This window comes from Meriones unguiculatus, chromosome 10 (assembly GCF_030254825.1).
Source record: "Meriones unguiculatus strain TT.TT164.6M chromosome 10, Bangor_MerUng_6.1, whole genome shotgun sequence".
Classification (NCBI taxonomy): domain Eukaryota; kingdom Metazoa; phylum Chordata; class Mammalia; order Rodentia; family Muridae; genus Meriones; species Meriones unguiculatus.
In genome coordinates this window covers 37,847,144-37,866,111 of record NC_083358.1, presented here as the reverse complement: position 1 = coordinate 37,866,111, position 18,968 = coordinate 37,847,144, and positions in this window count along the sequence as shown.

Sequence of the window (18,968 nt, the reverse complement as noted above, 5' to 3'; positions counted from 1 at the left end):
CATGAAAACAATACCCTTCACAATAGCCACAATAAAACAAAAAGTATCTTGGTGTAACTCTAACCAAGCAAGTGAAAGACTTGTATGAAAAACACTTCAAGTCTCTGAAGAAATAAAGTGAAGAAGATACCAGGAGATGGAAAGACCTCCCATGCTCATGGATCGGTTGGATTAATATAGTAAAAATGGCCATCTTACCAAATGCAATCTATGGGATCAATGCAATTCCCATACAAATACCAATGCAATTCTTCACAGCCCTTGAAAGAACAATTTTCAACTTCATATGGAAAAACAAATAAACAAACAAACAAAAACCCAGAATAGATAAAACCATCCTGTACAATAAAAGATCTTCTGGAGATATCTCCATCCCTGATCGTAAGCTGTACTATAGAGCAACAGTAATAAAAGCTGCATGATACTGGCATAGAAACAGACTGGTGGATCAATGGAATCGAATTGAAGATACAGAAATAAACCCACACAGCTATGGACACTTGATTTTTGACAATAAGCCAAAACCATACAATGGTAAAAAGATAGTATCTTCAATAAATGATGCTGGCTAACTAGATGTCTACATGTCAAAAATGCAAATAGATCCATATTTATTACCTTGCACAAAACTAAAGTCCCAGTGGATAAAAGACTTCAACATAAAACCAGATAAAGTAAATCTGCTAGCAGAAAAAGTGGGGAAGAACATTGAACTCATTGACACAGGAGACAACTTTATGAACAGAACACTGACAGCTCAGGCTCTAATAAATGGGACCTCATGAAACGGAAAAGCTATTGTAGAGCAGAGGATACTTTCAATAGAACAAAATGACTGGGAAAATATCTAATATTCAAAGTGTATAAAGAACTCAAGAAATTATACATCAAAACCCCCATAAATAATCCAATTAAAATGGGGTACAGAGCTAAACATAGAATCCTCAACAGAAGAATATCAAATGGCCAAGAAGCACTTAAAGAAGTGCTCAAGGTCCTTAGTCATCAGGGAAAAGCAAATCAAAATGACTCTGAATTTGCATCTTACACCCATCAGAATGGTTAAGATCAAAAACTCAAGTGACACCACATGCTGGCGAGGTTGTGGAAAAAGGGGAATACTCTTCCATTGCTGGTGGGAGTGCAAACTTGTACAACCACTGGGGAAATTAATGTGGCATTTTCTCAGAAAATTGGGAACAGCTCTACCCCAAGATCCAGCCATACCACTCCTGAGCATATACCCAAAAGATGTTCCACCATTAACAAGGACATTACTCAGTGTTGTTTGTAGTGGCTTTATTCATAATAGCCAGAAACTGGAAACAACCTAGATTCCCTCAACTGAAGAATGAATAGAAAAACTGTGGCACATCTACACAATGGAATACTACTCAGCTATTAAAAGCAAGGACATCATGAAATTTGCAGGCAAATAGATAGACCTGAAAAAGATCATCCTTAATGGGGTAACCCAGACCCAGAAAGACTTGCATGGTATATACTCACTTATAAGTGGATATTAGCCAGACAACACAGGCTAACCATATGACAATCCACAGATCTACAGAAGCTAAATAGCAAGAAGGACTTTAGGGAGGATGCTTAATTCTCACTTAGAAGTACAAATTGAATAGACACCAAAAGCAGTTGAAGAGAGGGAACAGGGTGGGACCTTATCATAGATGTCTTCTGAAATATTCCACCCATCAGAGGTTCGAAGAAGATGCTGAGACTCACAGCCAAACTTTGGGCAGAGCGCAGGGAGTTTTATGGAAAAGTTGGGGATAGCAGGACCCAAAGGTGACAGAAGCTCCACAAGAAGATCAACAGAGCCAATAAATCTGAGCTCCCTGTGGGGAGGCTGGAGAGACTGATGCATCAACCAAGGACCATGCATGGAGAGGACCTATATCCCCTGCTCAGATGTAGCCAATAAGCAGCTCAGTCTCCTATTAGTGAGTTCCCTAGTAAGGGGAGCAAGGACTGTCTCTGACATGGTCTCTGTTGCCTGTTCTTGGACCCCTTCCCTTTGATGGGGTGGCCTTGCCAGGCCACAGAGGAAGAAGATTCAGGCAGATCTGATGAGACTTTATAGGCTGGTGTCAGTTGGTAAGGGAGGAAGGCTTCCCTTTCTCAGGACTACGGTCAGGGTATAGGGGGGATGAGGGAAAAAGGGTGGGACAAGGAGGAGATGAAAGAGGGGGCTATGATAGGGATGTAATGTGAATAAATTTTAAAAATTAACTTTAAATTTTAAAAATATATATAAGAATAAAAGACAAAGTAACATGTTAAAGCAGACCTATGAGAATAACATCTGACTTTCCACCAGAGACTCTTAAATCCAGAAGGGGCTAGACAGATGTTCTACAGACTCTTAAAGATTACAGAAACCAGTCTAAACTACTATACCCAGAAAAACTTTCAGTAATCATAGATGGAGAAAATAAGACATTCCATGATAACAAATTTAAGCAACATCCATGTACAAATCCAGCCCTACAAAAGGCACTATAAAGAAAACTCCAAATTTTAGAGGTTGACAACACCCAAAACAAACCCACAAATGAATGCTATCAGACCAGCAAATCAAAAGAGGAAACACACACACACACACACCACCACCACCACCACCACCAACACCTCCACCATTACAACCACAACAACAAAATGACAGGCATCAACGAATACTGCTCATTAATATCTATAAATATTAGTGGTCTCAATTCCTCAGTAGAGTGACACAGACTAACAGAAGGGATGTGAAAACAGAATCCATCCTTCTGCTGGATCCAAGAAACTCACCTTAACATTAAGGAAAGACATCATCTCAGGGTGAAAAAAATGGAAAAAGATATTCTGAGCAAATGGACCTAGGAAGCAAGGTGGTATAGCCATTTTATTATCTGATAAAATAAACTTTAAAATAAAGTCTATTTTAAAATCAGAGCAGATAAGGAGGGACACTATACATTGAAATTCTTAATGTATATGCACCAAATGCAAGGGCCTCCAAGTCCATAAAAGGAAAAAACTACGACAGCTTAAATCACATACTGACCCTTTCATGCTAATAGTGGAAGACTTCAATACTCCACTCTTGCCAATAGACAAGTTATCTATACAAAACTAAACATAGAAATATTGAAGCTAACTGAGCTCATAAACCAAACAGACCTAACATATTTTCAGAAAATTTCACCCATGCACAAAAGAATATACATTTTTTTCTCAGCCCCTCAAAGGACTTTTTCCAAAACTGAAGCAATCTCCAATTGATAACCACTTGCAAATGAAAATTTAGTTTCCTCCAAGGAAATATCACTGACTAATCAAACCATTCTTAAGTGTATGCTGCATGCCCAATATTGGTGGCATCTTTGGAGGTTTCTTGTCTCATAATTTAGTGTCAGGGTTCTTCTTTTCAGACGTAACACACACACACACACACATTTTCTCTATCTTTTTTACTCTATATGCCCTTTGCATACATATTATGGCTTCCAGCTGAGTGAATCTCTATCTTGTGCCTTCTCTTATTTCCTTCTCTTTGTTTTGTTCAATTCTGTTGTGTTAGTCTTTATTTAATCATTGTATCATATTGAATTGTATCATGGTTGTTGTTTTGTTTCATAGAAGTCTGTTTGTTTTTTAATGGGATTTAGAAAGGAGGTGAATCTAGATGGGAGGGGTGATCAGGAGGAGCTGGGGGTTGCTGAGGGAGGGTAAACCATAATCAGGATATATTATAGGAGAAACAAATGTTTTCAATAAAACAAAAAGAATCTAAAGAAAAAATATTGCTTCAGTCAATATATTTATTGGTTGGTTTATTTATTTACCTAGAAAGGAAAATCAAGACTAGACCTAGCTAATAAAAATATGAATTTTATTCAGCTACAAATACATATACATTAAACACACATGAAAACACAAAAAAATAGATACACTAAATAAACTGTGGATTAAGGAAAAGATATCACAACTGTAGCACATTTTAAAGAGATTTTTTATTTTTATTAATTACAGTTTATTCACTTTGTATCCCACCTGTAGCTCCCTCAGTCTTCCCCTCCAAATCCCACGCTCCCTCCCTCTTCTCCATCCAAGCCCCTCCCCAAGACCACTGATAGGGGAGGTCCTCCTCCCCTTCTATCTGACCCTAGTCTATCAGGCCTCATCAGGACTGGCTGCATTGTCTTCCTCTGTGGACTGGTAAGGCTGCACCTTCCCCCACTCTGGGCAAGGTGATCAAAGAGCCAGCTACTGAGTTTATGTCAGAAATAGTCCCTGTTCCCATTACTAGGGTGACCACTTAAAGACTGAGCTACCATGGGCTACATCTGTTCAGAGGTTCGAGGTTATCTCCATGAATGGTCCTTGATTGGAGTATCAGTCTCAGAAAAGACTACTGGGCCCAAATTTTTGGTTCTGTTGCTCTCCTTGTGGAGCTCCTGTCCCCTCCCAGGTCTTTGTATCTCCCCCTTCTTTCATAAGATTCCCTGCACTCTGCACAAAGTTTGGCTATGAGTCTCAGCATCTGCTCTGATACCCTGCAGGATAGAGTCTTTCAGAGGCCCTCTGTGGTAGGCTCCTGTCCTGTTCCCTGTTTTCTCCCTCTTCTGATGTCCATGCCCTTTGCCTTTCTGCACTGTCATCAGAACAAAACGACTGCCTAGAGATTGGGAAAGGATCTTCACCAACCCTGTATCTGACAGAGGGCTAATATCCAGAATATATAAAGAATTCAAGAAGTTAAACAGCAACAAATCAAGTAATCCAATTAAAAAAAATGAGGTTCAGAGCTAAACAGAATTCTCAATAAAGGAATATCAAATGGCAGAGAAACTTAAATGTTCAACATCCTTAGTCAACCAGAGAAATGCAAATCAAAACGACTCCGAGATTTTACCTTATACCCATCAGAATGTCTAAGATCAAAAACTTAAGTGACAACACATGCTGGAGAGGATGTAGAGAAAGGGGAACCCTCCTCCTTTGCTGATGGGATTGTAAATTTGTACAGCCATTTTGGAAGTCAATCTGGTACTCACTCAGACAATTAGGAATAGTGCTATACCACTCCTAGGCATATATCCAAAAGATGCTCAAGTACACAAAAAGGACATTTGCTTAAGCATGTTCATAGCAGCTTTATTTGTAATAGCCAGAAGCTGGAAACAACCCTCAGTTGAGGAATGGACATGGAAATTGTAGTACATTTACACAATGGAATACTACTCAGCAATTAAAAACATGGAAATCATGAAATTTGCAGGCAAATGGCGGGAACTAGAAAAGATCATCCTGAGTGAGGTATCCCAGAAGCAGACAGACACACACAGTATATACTCACTTTTAAGTGGATATTAGACATATAACATAGGATAATCATACTAAAATCTGTACACCTAAAGAAGCTAAGCAAGAAGGAGGACCCTGGGTAAGATTCTCAATCCTCAATCAGAAAGGCAAACAGGATAGACATCGAAAGAAAGAGAAAACATGAAACAGGACTGAAACCTCCCACAGAAACCTCTGAAAGACTCTACCTAGCAGGGTATCAAAGCATATGCTGAGACTCATAGCCAAACTTTGTGCAGAGTGCAGGGAATCTTATGAAAGAAGGGGGAGACAGAAAGATCTGGGAGGGGACAGGAGCTCCACAAGGAGAGCAACAGAACCAAAAATCTGGGCCCAGTAGTCTTTTCTGAGACTGAGACTCCAACCAAGGACCATCCATGGCGATAATGTAGAACCACTGCACAGATGTAGCCCACAGCAGCTCATTGTCCAAGTGGTCACCCTAGTAAGGGGAACAGGGACTGTTCTCTGACATAAACTCAGTGGCTGGCTCTTTGATCACCTCCCCCTGAGGGGTGGGCAGCCTTACCAGTCCACAGAGGAAGACAATGCAGCCAGTCCTGATGAGGCCTGATAGACTAGGGTCAGATGGAAGGAGAGGAGGACCTCCCCTATCAGTGGACTGGGGGAGGAGCATGGGAGGAGAAAGAGAGAGGGTGAGATTGGGAGGGACAAATGGAGGGGGCTACAGCTGGGATACAATGTGAATAACTAAATGAAAATGCATACATACAAACATATCTATCCAGTGCTCTGGGTTGTTGTTTTTTGTTTTGTTTGTTTTTGTTTGTTTGTTTGTTTGTTTGTTTTATGCAGTCATTTCTAAGACAGACCATTTCACAGCAGACTTCCTGGTATTCCCACTCCTACGATCTTTCCACCCTCTCTTCTGCAATGTTCCCTGAGACATGTTTAGATAAAAAGTCTGTAACAAATGAGACTTTCTAAGGCTGAAAACAAATATATTTTGCAAGAGTTTGGGAGTAGCCAGGGAGTGGAATATTATAAATAAAATATTTATGTTCCCTTTCCCAAAAGTATGTTAAAGCCTTACTCTGTACTCATATCTGAAGTAAGGAAATAAATTCAAATAAGATCTTAAATGTGGAGCACTAATGAATAGGGTTAGAAGAGAATCCTGTGATTCCTCCCATACCCCAAATATGAGGACATTAATTTTTAAAAGCCAAATATAAGCTACAAAGATCTCATCAGCAGCTGTGCCTGATGGACCTTGATCTGGGTCCTCTAACCTTCACCGCTGTGAGAAAACAAATTTCTATTTTTATACCACACAGCCAAGAGTGTTTCTACACGGCAGCACGAGCCAGCTAATCCAGCTTTTATTTTATTTAATGACCTAAATGCTCTGAAAGAAACAACCTTAACAGTGCTGGATAGTAGAGAAAATAGTGGAAATGATTCTGCTGGGAGTTTTGAATGTTCCTATCTACTCTGACTTTGCCTAGTGCTCTTATAGTAAAAGGGTGTTGGGTATTATCAGGTTTTTTTTTTTAAATGCTTTGTTTAACTTGATCTGCTGTTTTGAGTGTCTTAGAGTTATGTTACGTTTGAGCTTTGTTTTCCTTCTTTTTGCTACATTCTATATTGTTCTCTCTGTTCTCTACAAGTTTTTCTAGCATGCTCTAGTATAACAAAGTGTTTCCTAATGCCCTTTGTTATTCCTTATTTAACTCCTTGTTTCCTGTAGTACACTGTTTAACTTTGGATTCGTGGATTTCAAAAAAAAAAAATCTTCCTGCTGTCAATTCTCAGTATCACTCCATTGTAAGATCAAATTTATTAAGTCTAAATTTATGGTATGAATGTCATTTATGGATTTCATCAGAATGTGTGTGGCTTTTTTGTTTTTGTTGTTTGTTTGTTTGTTTTGGATGTGGTATTCCACAATTTTCTGTGAAGACTACTAAGTATTCCACACCCTTTCTTTTCTTCCATCTGTTATCTTCTTGTTACTAACCCAGGATATGGATGTCTCTGTTATTAAAATGCCTTCTTCAGCCTCCCATTTTCGTCAGTCTTTCCTGTATCCAAGGGTTCTATCTTCAGACACACATATATCTGTAGTTGTGACATCTTCCTTTCACCGCTGTGCCTCATCTGTCTCTTCCTCCTGTAGTCTTGCTCTAGAACAATGCCCCAGGTGTAGCTACCCAGCTCTTTTCTGGGTGCTTCTGCCATGAAGCGCTTTCCCACTCCTTCACTTTCCATGTGCTTTTGTGCCATTGCCTCTGGTGTATGTCTCCTACAGACAGCCAGTAATTGGATCTTGGTTTTGTTTCCATTTTCCTCCAGTATGATGACCTGTCTCTTGCTTGGGTGATTTAAGTACACTCATATTTAAACAAATTACTTATATAGTGTCCCAGTTTAGATTTTGTTTCTATATGTCGAGTGTTTTGCCAAATCCTCGACTTACCTTTTGTTGAATTTTTTCTGTTTGATGTTTTTCAATTATAACAATTTAATTGTTTCAGCAATTTTCATTACTTGCAAAAGATATTTCTTTAGTCATCTCTGAAGTTTTTATATGTATAGTAACTTCTGAGAGCCAAGTTTAGATTTTCTCTTGAGACAGGAAAACATAGAAAATATTTAGAAACAGCTCTTTTACTTTCCTTTTTGTTACATTTTAAAAATAATTTATAACCGGTTCTTAGAGCACCATTAGCTATGGATTTCTGTGTAACTCAAGTTTGACCTTGAACTCATAGCCTCCTGCTTCAGCCTCCCTAGAGGTAGAATTACATGTGTGTACCACTATGCTTGAATTCTGGTGCTTTTTTATGATAAGAAGGCCCCATTATATGTTAAAAACCCAGTTATATAATAGCTAACTGCTTTATGTAAATTTTCACTGAAAAAATAAACAAAGAATGAGAGATCCTGTGATTTTTGCTTCTCGCTATTTTTCGTGAGGTCCAGTGTTGTCATCCTGTGTGGTTCCCTGACCCTAGAACACTCTCATCTCACCCACCTCCTCTGCACTGTTACATGAATGTACATTAAAGCCAACATATAATTATCATCTCCTGTCACTCAACAACAGGGTTATAGCATCTGAAATCTGTCATGAGATGATTCAAGGCTGTGAAAACATCCCAGAACACAGTCACAAACCTGGGTATAGAGCACAAATCTGTACAGCATGTTACCACACTGAGCCCTGTAGTTAATCACAACACCATGGTATTTGCATATCTCTGCATTAAAAGATGTGGTAAGAAATAATGGATTTTAAAATGTCGCGTCTGCATCAGTCATTGCGTTAAATGGAGCTTATGAGACAGGTGTTCTGGGTGAGTCAGGGAACGAAGTGAGCATGAAGGCCATGGACATGACCATTCGCCTACAGGTAAACACTCTGCACTTTGACTTCACGAAGCTCATTTTATTGTTTTCTTACTATAATAACTAATCTTAGTTTATGGTACCTTTTTACATTATAAACTTCAACTTTTAAACTTTTTGACTTTTTAAATAACACTTAGTTTTAACACAGATGCCTAGCTGCACAAAAAGTTTTCTTTGTATTCTGATCTTTCATTTTCTACATTTTGTGTTCATTTTTACTTTTTACACTTTTTGCTAAAATAAACACATTTAGTTCCTATGCTATTCAGCTGTAAAATTTCTGCTTAGTCCACCTTGCAAACGTCTGTTATTCATTTGTTTATTTGTTTGCTTGTATATTTATTCTAGGACCCATTGTCACCACACTTTACCTCTCCAGCAAGGCTGTCTCTCTATCAACTCTGGAGGCAGGTGCTTTCTGCAGTGGCTTCTGACACCTTCTGTTTTTCAGTTTGTGGTTTGTATTTTTCTATTTTTTTCCACAGGGTGGTTAGGCATAGGACAGCAATTCAGGGTGCGCACCCATTGCTTGTCCATTTTCCTGGTAGATAGCACAGCCGTGGTTGTGCCAGGCGTTTGGGGAGAGCTGCCTTGGACTCCCCTCTCTCATGATCACACCCAGGAGTCATGCTCCACTAATCGTCAGATGTTTGCTCTTGCCTTTACGATGATGCCCTGGGGCACACATTGTTCCCTGTCTGTTTCAATAAACTTGGTCCCTTGGATGGATATTTTTGAGGTCAGTGTTTGAGGTTTGCTCTGACCCCAAGAAGGTTCTTAGTTGTCTCTTTTGTCAATTCTTTCTAGGAAACAAACTGCTCCAATGTGCAGCTTGTTGCTTTCACCTTTCAAACGTCTATTGATTTTCTGAGCACATTTAAGCCTGAGATTTCTTCAAACTCCATTGCAAATGCAATCAACTCCTTAAAGGAGAGCTCTGAACTCTCGCTGCCTGCCTTTGTTCTGGGTAAAATCTCCAAGTCATGAACTTCAGAGCTGGGACTTATTTGAAGTTTGGGGTTTGGGGTGGGGGCAGTAGCCAAGGTCTTCTTGTCTTGTCAGAAATGGCTCGAGATGACCATGACAGAGTACACAGTATTCTCAGCACTCTGTGGCTTCCCAGAGACTCTGAACTAAGAACTGGGGTTTGGTGGAATAAGCAGAGCAGGGAAAGAAGAGAAATGCCAGGTATGCCCCTCCAGGAAAGCACAGCTCTCTACTTACAGTTCTGGGCATGGAGTACTTTGGGAAGAACCTGCCTTTTATTCATGCTGAGCTGGGAAACAGAGGAAGTGTGGCCATCTTTCAAACACCACTACTCTTAAAAAGTTTTGGTAGGTTTTGTTAAAAAAAATTAATTCATCAGGTTTTCTGAATAAAATTTAAAAATATTTCAAGCTTCTATAAAAAGTTCCTGAGATTTTTCAATGGATGATGTTTTATTTATTTTTTTAATTTTTATTTTATTTTTATTAATTATAGTTTATTCACTTTGTATCCCAGCTATAGACCCCCAATCTCACCCTCTCTTCCTTTCTTCTCCCTCCCCGAGTCCAGTTATAGGGAAGGTCCTCCTCCCCTTCCATCTGACCCTAGTCTATCAGGCCTCGCTTCATTGTCTTCCTCTATGGCCTGGTAAGGCTGCTCTTCCCTCAGGGGGAAGTGATCAAAGAGCCAGCCACTGAGTTCATGTCAGAGACAGTTCCTGTTCTTATTACTGGGGAACCCTCTTGGACACTGAGCTGCCATGGGCTACATCTGTGCAGGGATTCTAGGTTATCTCCATCCATGGTTCTTGGTTGGAGTATCAGTCTCACAAAAGACCCCTGTGCCCAAATATTTTGGTTCTATTAGTCTCTTTGTGGAGCTCCTGTCCTTTCCAGATCTTTCTATCTCTCCCTTCTTTCTTAATATTCCCTGCACTCTACCCAAAGTTTGGCTATGAGTATCAGCATATGTTTTCATACCCTACTGGGTAGTTTTTCAGAGGCCCTCTGTTATAGGCCCCTGTCCTGTTCTATGCTTTCTCCCTCTTCCGATGTCTGTCCCATTTGCCTTTCTGAATGAAGATTGAGCACCTTACCCAGGGTCCTCCTTCTTTTTCTTTTCTTTTTTTACTTTTTATTTTATTTTATTAATTACAGTTTATTCACTTTGTATCCCAGCTGTAGACCTCTCCTCCATCCCCTCCCAATCCCGCTCTCCCTCCCTCTTCTTCTCCTTTGCCCTTCCCCCAGGCCAATGATAGGGGAGGTCCTCCTCCCCTTCCATCTGACCCTAGTCTATCAGGTCTCATCAGGACTGGTTTCTTTGTCTTCCTCTGTGGACTAGTAAGACTGCTCCCTCCTCACAGGGAGGTGATCCAAGAGCCAGCCCATGAATTCATGTCGTCCCTCTTCTTATTATTGAGGAACCCTCTTGGATACTGAGCTGCCTTGAGCTACTTCTGTGCAGGGGTTCTAGGTTATCTCCATGCATGGTCCTTGGTTGGAGTAATGGATGATGTTTTAAAATAAATTCACCTTACCCCTGCTCTGAGAGAACAGTGTTACAGGGCATACCACACCATTCGCAAAATGGAGCTTCCTTGATGCACTTTCACAGTCAGGAGTCAACATGCAGAGGCAAGCAGTCATTTAACAAGAGTAAAACACTGAACCAGCTGTTTGTTTGTTGTCTTACTGTGGAGCCCAATCTGGTCTCAAATTCACACAATTCTACAACTTCAGTCCTGGGATCATAAACATGTACCTTGTTGACCAATCTTAAATAAAAATATCAATAAAAATGTTAACAGGTGAGTTAGGCAGCTTATTTTCAAAATAGTGAATAACTTATTTAACCATAGTACAGCATGCTAGCATAAGGATGTTCTAATATATTATGCACTGTTTTTAAAAAGAACACATTGCACATTGATTTACACTATACAGTATCACTTATTGTTACAAGGAATAAAACTTCCATGTGCTTTTTTGAATGCAATATGTAAAAGGTAAATGTAGTAAAAGTAGTAGAAAAATGAACTATGTATACAAAAGTTCATAAAATTTGTCTCCCAAAAAGAAAGAAAAGTGAACAAGCTAGCAGACTTTAAGTTCATCTGACAGTTGCTGGTTAATAGATTTAAAAAAAATCTCTTACCTTTATATTTATGTAGAGAATATAGATAACAGATTGGTGGATGATTGGTGATAGGTAGTTAGGTAGATAGACAGATGATAGATAGAAGATAGATAGAAGATAGATAGATAGATAGATAGATAGATAGATAGATAGATAGATAGATGATACAACTTTCAATGAGTGTAAGTAATTCAAGTGCTCCTTTAATTTTGAGACTTAGACTCACTGGTAGACATGGATGTCACCTCTGACATTCCTCACACTCCTGTAATCCATTTTCCTTTTGGCCCATTTGCCTCCTCAGTGGGAATAAGGGTAGGAACTCCATGATCTTGGTTAAATTCCCAGCCCCAGCTTACTTACTTACCAAATAGTCAGTCTTGGATGATTCATTTCTTCTCTCTGTGCTTCTACTAATGAGATGGCTTCCTTGGCGGGTCACTGTGAAGAACAGCGCTCTCCTGTGTGAAGCGCTTTCCGAACAGGAGACACACAGTTCCCAGGATTCATTATTACTGTTGCAGTAGTTCTCTTTCTTCTTGCTATCGTTGGGCAAGATCATATTTAAAAGGCCCAATAAGGATACATATTCTATTCAGCACTCTGCTTCCCCACTCAGAGGCCATTTATAAAATGTGCCCACAGCATTAGCGTGCCATCACTACAGAGCTTTTCAGCGGCCATGCAGCATTTATCTCTCCTTAATGGATTCTTTCCCATCCTCTTCTAGGTTCTACTCCAGATTTGAGAAGAGTTTAATGTTCGGTGGTCATAGGTCTTAGTAAATGCATAGCGTTTTCTGGGACCAGCTGTCTAAACTTAACTCTAGAAAGGGAACCTTGTCCATGCCAGAGTTATCGACCCAGGAGAGAATTGTTTTAGAGTGTTTTGCAAAACAATGACTAGCCTTGGCTCTAAAGCTGTCTCCACTTTGCTCCAATTGCCCCAGAACTAGTGACAGACTTAATTAAGCCGGCAGTTGCTAAGGGTTACCATCTTTTCTTAGGCAGCAGATCCTGATTGCCAAGCCCAGATTTGCCAGGAGACATTAAGAGGTAACACAGTCAGATCTCAGCCCCAAATGCCTATCTATGGCAAACAGCCGTCAGTTAAGTCCTTCTACGCTTCGGAAAGGACATCTGTCCATTTTTAATAAGAAGTCACCTTTTCATTTCTGTTTTCCCCTTTCAAGCTTAAGGTAAGGAACACAGCAGATACTGACGAATGAGTCACTCAAAACTGCGGCATTGGGGTTGTAGGTTTTCAAACTCCCTCGGAAATGCATAGATAAGTCTTTTGATGAAACACTCCCAATCCTAAGAGACATTTTTAGCAGTCACAAATGTTTATCCTCAAGTGCTTTCTATGCTGTCAGCACAAGCTGGGCATGTTTAGGATGCAGTCCGCACACAGCTTGAGTCCAAAATGTGGGCAGTTGTCAAAGAAGGCACCAGAAACTGTCTTGTCGGCATTACTCACAATGCTGGTAGCAAGATCAATAGCTGAAGTTCACCCAGGAAGCTGCAAAGCCCAGCAATGAGTCATTTTTTTGACACAGAGAATCTAGTGAAAATGATAGGCTTCTCTGCAAAGCCCTAAAGGCAGCCTCCTCAGGTGAACAAAGATGGTATGAAGCAGCAAGAGGCCTTTCGGCCAGAGAATGCCACCTGGGAATGCGTCATCCCAGGAAGGGGCTGTATGGACGCGCAGCATTCACTGGGAGAAGAATCACAGTGGGGTTGCTGTGTGCCAGAGTCTCAGGGAGGCGGCCTGCTCTCGACAGAGCTTCAAGCCTCAGAAGGGGTGCTCCAGCACCTCCCCATTTTCTTTTATCTTCCCTTTGGAGACGACCCAGTCTTAACACAGCCTTAAATCTTTGAAGACTCTGCTTCTGTCACAAGGCAGATGTGGTCAGCTGGAAATAACGATGATGATGATGACGATGATGATGACGATGGAAGCATAACGTATTCACTACATATGAGCAGGGAGACTTGTAGTCTCTGATAGAACCAACAACACCCCATAAGAGAAGCTAATTTTCCCAAGGTCCCCTCGAAAAAATGGAAACTGTGGAGGCGAAACTGAAACTCCAAGCCAAATGTGAACTACACCCATAGTGTCTTTGCTCGGAGGCTGGCCGAGGGCCAGCAGCTGCATCCTCTGAGAGCTTACTCAGGATGTAGCATCTCAGCTCCTCTCCTCTACGTGAGGTTTCAAATCGGTATGTTAACAAGATCCCTAGAGGAGAAACATGGCTATAGAATGGGGGAGGGGCCGTAGAGAATGTGACTCGGTGAGATTATATTATATAGTCATCCATCTTAACCATCTTTGTCTTTATCAATATGACAGTTATTTTTTAAAGACATTGATGGAACCCAGTTCCAGTCCAATCCCTTTCCCCCATGTCATCCTAAATACTCCTCTTTATCTTTTCATCAACAGAATAGCTGTTTGTTGGAGGTATGAGGAAGCTTATACAGCCTGCACAAAAAAAAAAGGCACTGAATTTTCAGACAAGCCTTTCAAATGTACAGCAGAGTCAAAAAGAAAGAGATGCTAAGAAACAAACACTCAAAGCTACAGTGAGTGGTTGTTTGACATCTACTTGAGCCAGAAGACAATACATCTTTGAACTCCAGAGCCAAGCCTGGAAACTCCAAGCCTCGAATCCCTTCTGTAATCGGGAGTAGGGGAGGAACGTGTAGACAGCTATTCTCTACTCCAAAGGAATTAAGAATTTGTCAGCAGGAGAGTGAGAAATAAATCGGGTTATAACACTTGTCAGTGGTAGAAGTGAACTGTAGAGCTACAGAAAGTCACGTGAATGAATTTCACAGCTGCAATGTAAGGAAAAGCAAATTGCTCAGTGACTCATCATATGCAAATATTAACTATGTAAAATGTAACCTTGTCACACACGGGCCTGCAGATTAAAAAAAAAAGTTTAAAAGGATGAATATTACACTGAATAGCAGTTGCCTCTGACAAAGACTAGAACTGGGTAGGGGCACGAAAGGAGAAGGGGCGTACCCCATTCTACTGTACTCTGCTTCTGAAGCTGGGAGGTAAGTCCTAACACCTGGGGCTTTGTGACATGCTTAATGCAGTTTTGTGTGTGTGAAACACCTAGTGTTTTCTTAGAAAATAAAAAGAAAAGAAAACAAAAACTATTCTTACTTTTTCACAGTCTTGGGATTGGGGATCAATCCTCTCATGCTTGCTGTGAGAAAAGAACAATTTGCAAGACACTTTGCAGAGTGAGGGGAGAGGACAGGTCAGGATGTCAATGAGCCCTGCTCCACATTCTGAACACTTCACTAGTTTATTTCTATGAGAAGAAATATTAGCCACTTTCTAGTTTACTTTCTATAAATTTAGAAAGTAAGTATGAATTTACTTTCTATAAATAGTAATAGTAGTCACATTTGGATAAATGGGATAAATATCAATCAATGTTCTGATGCACACACACACACACACACACACACACAGACACCAGGGATTCCAGAGTTTCAAAGGATGGTGGGTATAAGTGTAGCTACTGTCTTGGAGTTGTTTTATGAAGCGCTCTTTGTTCTGCTGATGCTGAAGACAGGGAAATTAAACAGAACTGTTGTCAACATGAATCTAGCTGAAGTTATGATGCGCTGATACATATAAGCACTGGCTGAGTACTAAGCTTTGTTGTAATTTTACTGTTTTGAACTTTAAGGATGAAATGAACACAGATCCGCAGCATACTCTCTTTCTCTGAAGGACCACGGAATGTATCTAAATGTGAACCTCAGCCTGAGTCTTAAGGACAGAACTCTGGCTTGGACCATGCACATGTATTCTGCTCTGCAGGCTCTGGGAAAGGGAAAAAAAACCAAAAAGGTAAGCTACATAATTACTCCATGTGCATGAAAAAGGAATCTGCTCCCAGGCAGCAATGAGACACAAGACATCTGTTTTGCTCTGATTTTGTTAGTGTCACTTCAAAGCCAACTATGGCTATATGGACGTTAAAAGCTACCCCAAGGCCCTCTTCCCTATCCCTGTAAGTGGGCAGAAGGGGGATTGATGTGCAGGAAGTCATTCTAGGGTGTGCCTCTGGAAAGCAGAGTACCATGGCTTTCTTATGGGGGATATGGAACCCTTCCCAGTGGTCTTTCATCTCTACAAGCAAGATTGGCTAACTGAGTTCACATCGTATAATCATGGCTGTTCCTTCATAGACCTGTCTTCTGCGGTGCACTTGTCTGAGAACCGTGAAAAATGTGAAGAATGAGCGAGGGAGATTTCTATTAGGAAAACCTAATGAGAGAGTATGTTCTCAAGTGTCACCCGTCCCTAATTCTCTAACTGGTTTCAGATCATTTTAATGTCCATAAATACGGTACTTCCCAGGAAGGGATCATCTTAAGCACCAAGAAAAAGATTGATTTTATTGTTGACGGAAATATCTTCAAATTCCCCCAACACAAGCATATTTTCATCATAGAAAACAATTATTTTTTTTTGGCCTGTCAAATGAAGCACTCCCAATATGCTGTTCTTCTACTGCCTTTGAAGGGGAATTAACATGGTCGTGCTGAGTTTGTGTTAATATGAAACGTAACGTGGGAGGAGAGGAAGAATTGTCAAGCAGGTGTCGCATAGAACACAAGTCTCACCAGCTCCCTCTGGCCAGTCCAGGCTCTCATGACCAATAACACCTTCAGTTAAAGAGAGGAGCTCTCAAAATGCAACCAAGGAGAGCCGTAGTTTGGCCTCTCGCCTTCACCTGAAGAAGTTATATAGAAGCATGTCAGCCTGTCCCAATTCAGGCTTTGTCAGTTCTTTCTTCCTCGCTCAGTTATCTCTAATGAGTCCCTAGGAAGTATTAAAAACAAGTAAAATATTTTATCAGCAAGTACAAGTTTGCATGTCTAAAATGATGGTGTTTGTTTTGAGGAAGAGCAGAAGAGAAGAAGAAAAAGAAAAAGAAGTAGAAGAAGAGACATAAGTTGGTGGCACTATGGTAACAAGACACCCACCAAGTCTATTCCTTCAGTTTTTTGGTTTTTGGGTTTTAATTTCAGGTAAGTGTGTGACTGTTTTCTTAGGTGGAGCCATCATAGCCAGCCTCAGCTCCTGCTGTAAAGGACTGAGCATGGCCTGACATAAATGGAGGCATTTTGCTAGAGAAGCTGCCTGTTCCTGAAGGTGCCAAGGTCATTCATGAGACTCCTCACTGTAGAAAGCGGCAAACAGGAACACAGCAGTCTTCAGCTCAGGATCCTAGGCCTTAAGAAGGTAAAGACCTGAAGCTGATACTTCTCGGGGCCCTCATAAGAGGGGAAAAAGCTAAGTCTGGGGTGTTAGTGTGGCTGTTGGCCCCAATTCTTATTCTGCCTGGGGTCTCAAATATCCTTGCAATAAATTCCAATCACCCCAAGTAATTGGTACAAGCTTATTCATTTCGCCCCAGGGAAGCTTCTTGGCCCAAACAGCGCAGCTGCTCTGGGCTGAGGTATTGGCCCAGCAGTGTGATGGGGCCTCACGCAAAAGAAGAAGCCTAGAATGCATCGGCCAGGCTCAGGGGCCCAGTGCTTTATGTTCATCCTTTCGCATCCTGTGAGGCAGGCAGCAAAGTGCCCATTTGACAAGGGAGAAGCCTGAGGCCTCAGGAGGTTAAGTTCTGGGCCTAAAGGTATCCACATAGCAAGTGGCAGAAACAGGACGCAAAAGCCTGACCGACTCCAGAGCGCATACTCTGGCCCCATCCTATGTATGACCTTTTCTAATCCACGACAACTCTGTGAGCTGGGGTTGACCCACCGCCTATAGATACTGGAAGAAGGCAATGTGCTTGAGTTGGCCATGCTGCCGGGGAATCCTGGTTTTACTCACCTAAGGAACTCAAACTTAGAGCAAGGCTGCTTAAAGGAGGGGGCGTATTTCTCCGCAGAGGAGCACAGCTCAGTTCTAGAAGGACACGACTTTGCTAAGGACACCGTGGTGGTGGAGGTCGGGTAGCTTGCTTCTTCTTCTGAGCAGCGCTGAGGAGGCTGAAGCACGGTTCTGCTATCTGCTACCCATCACTGGGTTGTTCTCCATGGGACCTTTCTGCTCCCTGTTTTCTGGATTCATTTCACACAAAACACAAGCTGGGGTGGGGGACGGCTGCGCTGGCAGAAGCCCAGCCCTCCTGATATTTTAAGGCTTGTTTCATTTTTGTACTGTCATTTTAACTAACAATTTGCCTTGTGATTCCTCATCTGACACCGGCTCAGCTGATGAGGAAAGGCATTAGGGGAAGGGATGACCTGACTAGTGAATAGGCCATTGTTTCTGAAATAGAAATCAATTGCAGCCATGCAGATTGCGAAAGAAGCTGCAAATAAAATTACTGTAAATTTAATTAAAACATTCCAGCCAAGTCCATACATTTGGTATTGATTACCTGGCCTGCAATTTCAGGGAGTTAATTAACAGCCTCCTCCTGGACAACAAGTGAATGCCAGATCTGATGCTGGTTGTCTTAGCAACAAGTAGGCCAAAGCAGCACGCAGATTAAATGGGAAGGAAATACAGAATCATATTGAATTAGACTCAAATGCAATGATTTGAAAATATGAAGAGGCAACTTCAAGTTCAAAACATATTTCCTGGGCCCGAGTCATTTTATGACTCTAATTGGGCCAGAAGAGAGTGTTGGTGCTGATGGACAGGAAGACAGAGAGAGGGGGTTGGAGAGAGAAGTCACTTCAGCTCATCCATTACCATTGGAGTATTCACCCAGCACTGCAGGCTTATGATACTGTCTCCACAAAAATTTGTCTGAAGTAAGAAAATAGGCCATTGTGAATAATTCCCTGGATCAATTAAGAGAGGAAAATTTATTCTCTCTTCCCCAGAACACAGGCAATGGGAAGAAGTCCATCCTAGGAGCCACCATGGAAACTGTTTCTTGCCCCGTGCTGATGCCCATGTCCCAGGCACTGATGCCTATGCTCTCCGGGGTCCTTCCCCAGCTTCCCCTGGCCTAAGGCTTTGTTTCTTTCTGACGGAGTAGGCTTCTGAATGTGGTGACCATATGCACGTTGCCTGCTGACTGTGGTCCTTACTTA